This window comes from Leptosomus discolor, chromosome 12 (genome assembly GCF_034619465.1).
Source record: "Leptosomus discolor isolate bLepDis1 chromosome 12, bLepDis1.hap2, whole genome shotgun sequence".
Classification (NCBI taxonomy): domain Eukaryota; kingdom Metazoa; phylum Chordata; class Aves; order Leptosomiformes; family Leptosomidae; genus Leptosomus; species Leptosomus discolor.
Window position 1 is genome coordinate 3190908 of NC_141402.1, and position 10935 is coordinate 3201842.

Sequence of the window (10935 nt, forward strand, 5' to 3'; positions counted from 1 at the left end):
CAAAGCCTAGGCTACGCATCCAAGGGATGCAAAACCTAATGCGTTAATAAAGTTCAGGGGAGAGGGGCCGTGTCCTGGTCACGGCTTGTTCAGGAAAGAGAAAATCCTGTCCCCTCCGCAGGGCAGCGCATCCTCTTGTCAGCATAAAAGTAGGTGTTTGAGCTGCAGCTCATTAGGGACTAAATTCAAGATTACACAGCTCGGGGACTAAGCATCTCACCCTGATGGTGCTGCTAGTAAATGCCATAGCAGTTATTCCCCACTAGTTATTCAGGTTTTGTGTGTTTTCATGGCTTGTTTTGTTCTTTTTTTAAAAAAGACATATTTTTTTAATAAGAAATAGACACCTAAAGACCATTGGATTGATGTTGGCGTCACTCACACCCTGTCCACTGGAGCTGGGAGTTTTTATGCGTATGACATCACAGCTGACATCACAGATCTCTAAAAAATAAAAGCCGGGAAGGCAGTTTTTGTATGACCTGAATGAAAAAGAAACGAATTTACGTTATTCTTGACAGATGCGGTTAGATGGCTGCGTTCCCACACGTCCCTCTGTAACAGGGTGCCCTCACCTTGTCAGGACGGGCCGAGGGTGCACTAACCCCTCACCCAGGGGGCTGCGCCTGCTCCCCAGCATCGGGGGGTGTGGGCACCCACCCCCGGCAGGCGCAGCACCGGGACGCACCGTGCTCCTTTCTCCGGCGCGTTAAAGCGCCTGAGCAAGTCCGTCTCTCTGCGGGATGAATTTCACATTAGGCAGAAGTTACTGAAATTCCAAGTGATGACCTGGCATCTGGTGAGGCCTGATCCGCCACAAATTCCTTCAGCAGCATCCCGCTAACGAGAACATTAATTGTGGCAAACGAAGGCACCGGCTGCCGTTCAGAGGCGTTTCAACCTCCCCCTGTTTATCGACTGTTTATTGCCTGGTCCAGTGGGTCAGCCAGGGGGCTCACAAAAGAGAAGGAGGGTGAGGTGGGACAGTTCTCACCTCTCCGTCAGGAAGAGTTGGCATCGGAGCTCTGGGACTGGAAGGCTCCTTCCTTTCCTTGCACTGTTTATGGGTAAAGATTTTTAGTTTCAGCCTGTTTGGCTTGAACACTTTTGTTTGTTCGTTTTCTTCTCCTCCTGCAAGCTGTCTGGTGCTAGGTCATGTCATCCCCCTTCCTCCTTCACCTTAGAGTAGAAGTTACCAGAGCAAATACTAGCACTGGGGGGTTAGTTCAGCTTGTATGCAAAGATGGCACAAAATTTGTAGCAATATCTATAAAGCTGAAAGCTTAATTTTTTTAGCAAAACACATTAATTTTCTTACTTCTTTCGACTATTAGGTAACAGATGAAGGAACCTTTCTAACCAGAGGATGCCCCATCAGATGGGAAAACCCCTGTCTAGTTAACCACAATAACAAATCCTATGATAATGGTTTTCAGACATTTGAAAGGAAAAAACCAATATTCAGAAACCAACAGAAGCCAAGGTGTGATTGTGGGTGACTCACTGTCCCTTAAAGGGCAACCTGTTAATGACGTCAGTGTTGCCACCCAGTTGAATTGTGACAATATTTCATTATATTTGTTCAGAGTACCAACAGCACAAGTTTTATCTAATTATTTGAGGCTCTTGGGTTTATTATAAGAGTGTTTTATCCCTGAACTCTAAATGGAGGCTCAAAGAAAAACTCCCACAAAAATAAAACAAACTCATTCTCGCTTGTTTGGGTTTTAAGTCTAAGAACTGTTGAACATTTGGGGTGGTAACACTGCCTTGGGCAGAGCAAAGAGGAGAGCCAGCCCTGTTAGTGGTCTCCATGCTTCTCGGAGAAGCTGTGCTGGTTAATTTGGTTTGGGACGACTGGCAGGACGTCGCACGACCCAGATGAGGCAGCTGCTGCATTGTTTGGTGACCTTTTTTCTACAGTGTGTTAAGAGTGATGGTGCATCAAGACTACCCAGAGATCTGAGTAACGGTTTCAGAAGCACTTGAATAAATACATTTGTCATGTAGGACAGCATTGACAGGGGAATTCAGGCAAGCAGAGATGCAGGCAGGTGGCTGACAGTTGCTTACACTAATGAAGAGAAAAGTGGAAACGCTCAAAAAGGAAAACCACTCTGTCTCTGGCTGGTCAGCTGTCACTGTTCTTTTTTTTTACTTAGGACAGCTCCTTTTTCCTGACTAATCTCTTGTTCTTCCTGGATATATGATATTCTTTATTTTTCTTTTAGTGCTTTCTACTTCACAATAAATACCTTTCCATGATTGCTTCCCAACAGAAAAAAAAAAAAAAAAAAATTTCGATCTGCCCAAGTGAATTCTTCTGGGCACAGATCAAAACCATTTTATACTCAGGAAAAGTGTATGCAGGCTAGGTGGGAAGACAGAGCAGAATGGTGTTACTAGCAGATGTTCTGATTTATCAAATAAAAAGGAAGAAAACCAAACACAATCCATACACCTCCATGGATTAGCTAATTTTAATGATGCATAGAAGTGACTAGAGAACTCTCCTGAGCTGAGCTAAGAACTGTCCTGAGCTGAGCTAACCTGTCTACAGAGCCTGAGCCCACAGTCCTTCCTCCTGCCCCTCTGCAGCCCGAACAGGACAGCTGCTCTAAGGAGCAGGAGGAACAGGCGGCAAGTGTGTGGAGAGAGGTGGTGCACACCCGGTAAACGTTGGGTGGAGTGATGGCTAAAGGGGTCGTCTCGGCCGGGAGAGCTGGAGCTGCAGCCAAGCTCCCTTAGGTGCAAGCCCCCGCTGCTGGGTTTTTTCATGAGTGCATGTACATTGCTGAAATCCTGACTTCAATTATCATTTGTCTTTTTTAATTACTACCTAGGCTGGTAGGTACTGCTCCAACCTATATTTTGGTGATCTCAATTTGGTAAGGGTTGGATGTTTGCACTGTCATATACACCTAACTATTAAATTCAGACGAACATTAGAACAGCAATGTTTATGCAACAGGGCTCGTAAAGGGCAGGATTTAATCAACCATTTCTAATATGTTTAGAGTCCTTCAATATAAATAGCATTTTCTTTATAATAGGGATACTTACAGCTTCAATGTAAGGACATTTTAATTTGGATCTGTTTGCAGTTTTCAGCCAGAAAAGCCAAAGGCCAAAACTAACATCTAAGTGTTACAGAAGGAGAAGGTTATTCAAGTGCAAATTAGCAGCAACGCAATTTTAAAAGCGGCAGACTCAGGTAGAACAAGCTCACTGGAGAATTTGTTTCCAGACTGCAATGGAAATAACACCCAATATTTAGCAGAGAAATGTTATTATAAACTTGAAAAACTACCAGACTGTATTTGAGTTCTTATATTGCTACATTAAGAAAGATTTTGATTGCCTTTATGTTTATCAGCACTTCGCTGACCACATTAAGGCTTCTTGCACTGTTGTGCAAACACAAGCGAGCCGGAGCCCTAAGAGGCTTAGTTAATTAGGATTTTTTCTAGCTGGCACAAATAGATGAATTCAGGGTAAGATGATACATGCAGCAGTTTATATTTTACCAGAAATGGTAACAGCACTCTGTGTGCCTGGGAATGATAATTGATCTTGAACTGGAGCGTGGAGCTACTAACACTTACTGGGCTGGGGTGTGTGTAGCCAATGTCCAGGGCTGTTCGACACGGCGGGAACACGTAGCTTGGCTAACAGCAACAGTAATAATAAAGTTAGAAGTAGTACAAATGTAAATGAGCACATAATTTATCTAGAACCGTGTGGGTTAAGTCAACACACCTTACTGAAGAACATTCGTGAGCAGGTGAGCTGTGGAACAGCACGCTCCGGGAGAAGACGGCCAACAGGCTGAGAAATGTCACCTGGGGAGAGATCTACTCTCTCCTGCTGTTTCTCAGTATCACAGGCAAGGGAACATGAGCTGATCTTGCATATAAAAGTGCTTACCTTTGTTTTAGTAAGAGAGGATAACTTGGCTCTTCTTGGTTTCTACCATGAAATATCAGAGCTCCAGTAATGGTTGTTGACAGGTTGAAGCTACTCATAAGATAAAGAACTGCTCCTTGGCTTTGGCCCCACTCTGGATCTGGCAGTTAGCAGCTCCCTTTCTTCCAAAGTTTCAGCAAATGTCGATTCCTGTCCAAGATTTAGCAAAACACCTAACAACATGATTTTAAGAATGTCTTTGAAAGCAAAACATAGGACAAACTAAATTCAGGTAGTTCAGCAGAAGTACAAAGAAAGGCCAATAATTACTAGTGCTAGGCATGTGTACTGTAGGCTTCATTGCAGAAAGCCCAGACCTTTATTTTAAGATCTTTTACAGTAAATGCTAAACTGTGGACCTTCCTTAAAAAAAAAAAAACACAAAAAATCAACACAACATCACTTTCACTTACAGGAGCTACGTGCCATAGATCGCTGTAGATCTACATATGATCCAAAATATTCTCTAACAGAGATATCAACTACAAGGTTGGCCAAAAATGCTTATGAAAAATTAAAACTATCTGACCAGTTGCAGCTAGAATCGGCTTGCCTGACTCCTCTCTCACACTGGCATTATCCAGCAACGCTCCACCCATCCTAAACCAGGGACATTTCCAGCTGTTCCAGTGCTACCCAAGGGTTTTGTATTAGCCCCCTGCCAGCACTGTTGGGCTAAATCATACTTGTATCGTGGTCTTAGCCCGCCAAGGAAGGAGAGCAGAACACAGCCAGGAGTTCACAGAAAGGATGGCAATGATCCAGCACAGCACATGCTGGGAGAACAAAGCTCAAGTGTTAAGCCACTCTCACCATCGGTCTCCTCCGTTTTACTAAAAGAAGGAGATGGGAAATCAGAAACTATAGATACTGCGAGCAGAAACCAGCAGAGGACTGCACTTATCAACTGGCTCTTTCTTCAGCTCACAGTCTGAAAACGGTGAGGACAACGGGCAGAAGAAATGCAATTCAAAGCAGACGCCCCAAAAGCTTCTGCATTTACCAGGAGCATTTTCAACACGAATGCCCCACGTGAGGGGTACAACCGAGCGCCGGGAGAAGCCCAGCTATTGGAAGAAGGAAAGAGGCCAAGCAAGTTAGCAAATGCCGTGCTTTGAGCGAGGTGCCTGGCCACACCAGCAAGGCCACAAGCGGTGCTGGTAACGCCCTGACAGCGAGGGAGGCCCCGGACGAACTGTCGGGACGCGGCGTGCAGGTACGGCGTGCCCTTCCGCAGGGGCAGCTGCAGTGGTCTCGTGCTGGGGGAAGGGAGGCGGCCCTGAAGAGCAGGGTGGCATCGTGCACACCCTCACTGGCAGAAGTGTCACAGCAGAGGCCGTCAGGCACAGGGGCCAGGCAGCACCTGTAACGAAAAGATAAGGCTCAGCGTGACAAGTTGGCTCTAAGGCAAACGAAATTGCGTTTGATGCCGTTTCAGTTCCATCTTGTGCTGTATGCACCGTCCAAGAGCTTCCCTGTTTTCCAAGCAGGCTGTTAACATGAAAACCCATCCCGGGACTGCAGCAAATGCTACCTGTACTACTTACTAAGGTAAGGAAGCATTGTCAGGGGTTATGAAACACTGTCTACACAGAGGACAGCACAGTCCCACTCCATAGCACGGTAGCTCTGATTAGTCTGCAGCCAGGGAGTCATTTGTTCATGCAGTAATTCATGCTGAGCTTGAACACCAATCAATTACTCTGTAGGGGTATAAAATTACCACTGGCTCCTTTTAGGCTAGATCCTGTGATCTTAAGATTTTTGAGCGTTAATTCACCAAAGAACAAGATGGGTGCAGGGTGGGTGCTGGCATCATCCTTGCTCGTGCCTCCAGCGTGAGCTCCTATGTTGAGCCGCTTCCTGGTCTGGTCTCTGATCCTGGTCTCTGATCACTGATGCTATTGAAGCAAAATATTATCTTATCCAGTTAAAAAGTTCTAGTAATTCTTCAATGACAGCCTGACTAGGCTCAAACCCCTGAGGAACATTGCTATTAATAAAAAAATATAAAGCTTTTTACCTGACATTTTTCACAACTAGTCTAAGCAACAGTAACATTATTTAGCCTCTTTGGCCTCATTGCCAAAACGGTCAAGAAAGCAAATTGCATAATTTCGCTAAAGCTTTTGCGAGCATAGGCCTTACAAACCCTTTAAAAGAAAAACCAATTAAACAAGATGATTCTCAGCAATACAGCAGCTCCTGAATTGGTGTTTGCCTGATGGTTGTTCTTCACTGAGGATTCCTTCTCTTGCGGTGGAGCTTGCTGTCTAGTAATTAATGAACCATGTTTAGCTTTTCATTTTCGTGATCTCTGACATCTTGTATTTTTGCAGTATGCTGCCCTGCCTAAAACATTTAGAACCCAAAATCTGGAATTTGACATCGAAAATGCCCAACTCCCTCTGAGGATTATCTTCTTTTTTATGGTGGGAATTCTGCTAGAAGGGAAACAAAAGGGCTGCAACCAGCCCCTGGGCTTTGAGCTGAGCCGTAAGCACAGCTCGAAGGAGGACAAGGACACCAAAAGCCACCCTTCAGCTCGTCAGTTGTGATTTGGCCACCCTCCTTCGCCTGCAGAAAGAAGTGACAGCATCTAACTGCGCAGCAGCGTGCTTTTTCTGCTTTTCAGAGCCTTTATGGAGCGGGTTAGCACCGTGCCTCACCCTCTGGCGGCCAACAAGCCGGGGTTTTTGCCACTGAAGTGCGAGTGTCTCTGTAGGCAAGCGTGTAGATGGCTGCTGTGCAAACAGCCAGCTTGAATGCAAGTGGTAACTGTCAGTTCCCTGCGGGCAGAGCCCCTGCTTCTCATTTTCAGGGGGCTTAGATAATGGAAACAGCTAGGTATTTTATTTTTATTTTTTTTCTATTTAAATAACAGTAATTATTAAATTAATTTTGCCTGACTCCATAGACCCTTTAGAAAATGGCCATTAAACTCTGATTTTGTAGCAAGCTGCGCTCTCTAAGGTTCCCTTGCTGCATGCAAGGCACTTTCCAGGCAGCTGAAGATATATCACCCCTATTCTGCCCAAGCTTCCCAGATTCTGGGACAAATATGTCAAGTAAAGCTATTTTGATCAATGCAAATTCCCTTTTTGGAAGCCATCCAAGGCAGTACTCTGTGTTGCACGGTTGAGATATTGATTTTCTTTTTTTGTTCTTTTTTTTTGTTCTTTTTCCTCTTTCCATGCACTAATATATCAATTTCCCCTTTCAGCAACGAACTTCATAGCAGTGTCTGTAAATCATGGTAGAAGCAGTGTGCTCACCGTGAGGTGAATTTGAGGAAGTTTCTTCAAATTTAGCAATAACTAAGCACCACCTCATCAGCATTCTGTTGATACTTCGATACGGACAAGCATGTAATAACGTGCTTACGCTATTGCAGCCTGAATTTGAAGGCTTCCTGTCCCTGTGTAATGTAGAAAACCTGCAGCAAGGTGAATACGAACTACATGAAATGGCAGGAGCTCTTGAACTTCATAGCACAAGGAACTGACTTGCAGGCGGGGTATTAAACATCAGTGGGCTGCGCTTTGAAAGCTCCTCTTATAGGCTGAAGTCTCTCAGAAAATCATAGAAGGCTTTAAGTCTGTATTTGCAAAAGCACTCATCTAAAAGTAGGTGCTTCAGATAAATATCCTTGGTAACTTACATTTACTCGATAGAAAAGGGACTTAAAAATTAGAATATGCCGAGATGATTGCGACGGTTGACCTTCCAGGTTCAGAAAAACCTGCAGAGGACATGCAGACCACATGCAATACGAGATTTTTTTACTGGTATGCATTTTATCCAAGCCAAACCACCTCTTCAGAGGAATGTCCCTGTGCTTCGTTTTGTAATATTTCCCCTGCCTCCTGCTCCCCTTCCTTGGTTAAAAATAAAAAAAAAGGCTTAGGTTGATTCTCCCTATAGAAAAAAAAAACCCTAGTCAAAATTATCAAGTTGGTAATGGCCCATTGCACACAAAAACCTAGCAAAATACTCCACAGCTTCAAGGCTTTACATAAAATAAATTGGATGCAGGCGCATTCTTCACCATCCTCTTAAACCTGCCATCTGTGCAGACTAAAAATAAAGCAGCAGCTTAAGGAGCGGGTTGATAAAATGCATCCGAGCAATGCATTGGTAAAGCTCTGCCAGGCTCTTAAAATGCCTTTGAGAAGCTCACCCTGCGTGCTGCAGAGGGGCTCTTCATCACTCGCGTGATTCAGGAGGGCAACCCATCATCCTGAGAGAGGCGCTGGATGGGGACGGCTTTTCTCTGTGAGAGCAAAGTTCCTGCCAAGCCGGCAGGAAAGGCAGAGCTAATTCAGACCGTTTATTCAGGGAGCGAAAAGGCGGCAATTACCCACCTACAATTAACACGAGGAGATCCTCAGGCACAAAGTGGGACTGAGGTACACGTGTCGGGAAACGCCGTCAGGTTGTATGACACGGAACTTTCCATCTGCTCTATCAAGAGGCACCCGTGCCCTGCAGTCGGGGAGTTAATGCAGCCGCAGTTTCTGCCACAGAGCGTGGCAACACGGGACAGTCAAGGGTAGCTCACGGCTCTGAGGATTTCTCCACCTCCCACATAACCGCTCTCCCAGCTATGTCCTCCTCTCATTATTGTCACTAGCAATTATTACAGAAATAGGCAAATGAAATACTATAAAATACTATAAAATATTTATATAAAAATACTTTATTGAGTGTTCTTATGATGTGCTTAATTAATTTAGAAGAATGACACTCAAGTGTGAAATCAACAATTGATTAGACAGCGAATAAAATCAGTGCCACTGCTGCCTTCCATCAGCTGAAGCCCCAGCAGCTCCGGAGCAACAAGGAGCTTGCATTAAGACGCAACATGATGAATTCGAGGTGCCAGGAAAGTAAATGGCTCACCCAAAGTCCAGCCCGTGAATCAATAAGACATCCATTAACAGAAATTAAGGGGCTTGCTCGCTGCTCGCATGAGTTACCCACAAGGAGGGCTGAGCCAGCCCTTCTGATGGAAAACGCAGAGAGTTGGGGTGGGTTTTTTCCAGCAACTGCTCTGGATAACTTGAGCAATTACTGCTGCTCAGTACGACTGATCTGAAAACTTCAAGTCTTGCCTACATCTAATCCGAGAACCACAACAGTACAGTCAGAGCAGTGCTCCCCAAATACCCTGGACGAGATGTTACACTGAGCACCTGGCCACACGGTGACAGTGAGATTAGCAGCCTGGAGGTGAAACTTCCTCCGTTAGGTGAGGCAATCCACGGATAAGCTCCCAAGGCTCGAGACTCCTAACACAGCGTCACCTTACCTGTTCTTCCAGGAACCCCTTTCCTCCCCATCTGTGCCACAGGACCGCAGGGGTTTCCCCACGATGCCGTTTATGGTTACCCACGCGCGTTCACGCCCGGTGCCAGCCCTTCTTCCCCTTTGAGCGTTTCCCTCCCGGCTAGAAGCTCCTCTCTTGCCGGACAGGGAGTTGTGGCGACCTCCTCAGGGCCTGTTGGCCCTTCAGTGGCTCTGGCAGCAGCCGCCCGGACCTTGCAGCCAGACCCCACGTGCCTTCACCCAAAACACCAGAAGGGCTTAGCGCAGCACCCGTCCCTTGCACAGCCCCGTCCTGCCGCCGGGCCGAGCCCGGGGGCTGCCGCCTCCCACCAACGGGCTCATCGCCCACACCAGCCCCCTCAAATCTGCACGTGGCAGCATAAAGCTTTAATAACGGCACCATCCACCCCCTCTAGAGCACAAAGCCTCCCTAGACGTGCCCGTTTTCTTCTCCTTTCTGTGTGTTTTTAACTGCTAAAGCAACAGCAACTCACTGAATTTTACAACTCGCAGGCAGCGAGCTCTGAAGCTTTGGATTTCCTGTTGATAGAGTGGCATTAAAAAATAATCAGAAAAAGGGTGTTAGGATTTTCTTTCTTGGCATTTCCAGCAGCGTATGGCCAAGTATCAGATTCTCAGAAAAGTCTGGTGATTTGACCGTAACTGATGGCCACGTTTTCAAGAGCACCCGCTGTCCTGCGGCCACCAGTAGTCCCAAAAGCCAGGAGCGACCCCTCTCACCAAACCCACAGCTCACGGGTGGTTTCAGCAGGAGTGACAGGCACGTAAAACTACAGACAAAACAGATCCTGATGCGAAGGTTTTCAATAGGCGCAGAGGACAAAGCAAGTGGGTTTCTAAGGAAGGGAAGCAGCTGGAAGGCAGCAGCAACCTAGAAGAATGTAGGTGCCCTTCACGACAGCAGCTCTCGTTGTACGTGAGCTGGTCCTGGATAAGCTTGAGACAAGACGAACTACCCGCAACAGATTGACAAAGCCATTTAAAGATACAAAAATATTCCATGCACATGGTTCAAAAAGTTTATTGAATATTTAATTTACAAAAATCATATCCCTATGAGGTGTTCTATGCAAAATCGGATAAAATAAACGGCATATAAAACCCAACCCTAGTAATGCAAATACAACACAGAAATGAGACCATGGAAAGGAAAATAAAAAAAATAATCATGACACACACATGACATTCATTAAGGATTGTCCCAACCATCCAAGAATTGGTTCAACATGATGCCTTCTTCCTAGATACGTTACACATTTTACCAATTTATACAGGTCTTCTATATCCCATTGGTCCAAATTTACAGTTTATAAAAATTCTGTGCATTCTTTCTTAGCTACTGCACCAGTTCTGCCATTCCCATTTTGATCAGAAGGGGGAAACAGACAGTACAGACATTGAACATGTGCACTATTAGATGCAACTTGCTATCTTTGGTAGGGACCCTAAATCTGCAGCAAAGCCAGCTTTCTAGAACGACAGGAATTTCAGTTTCCGTTTTGGCAAAGAACAGGTTTAATGTTGTTTAGTAGAACGTTACTGGCAGTTTCTGTTGAACATACAGTAAGTACAGTTGTCCCTCGTATGGAGACTAAAAATACAGATCGTTTATATGGGTTT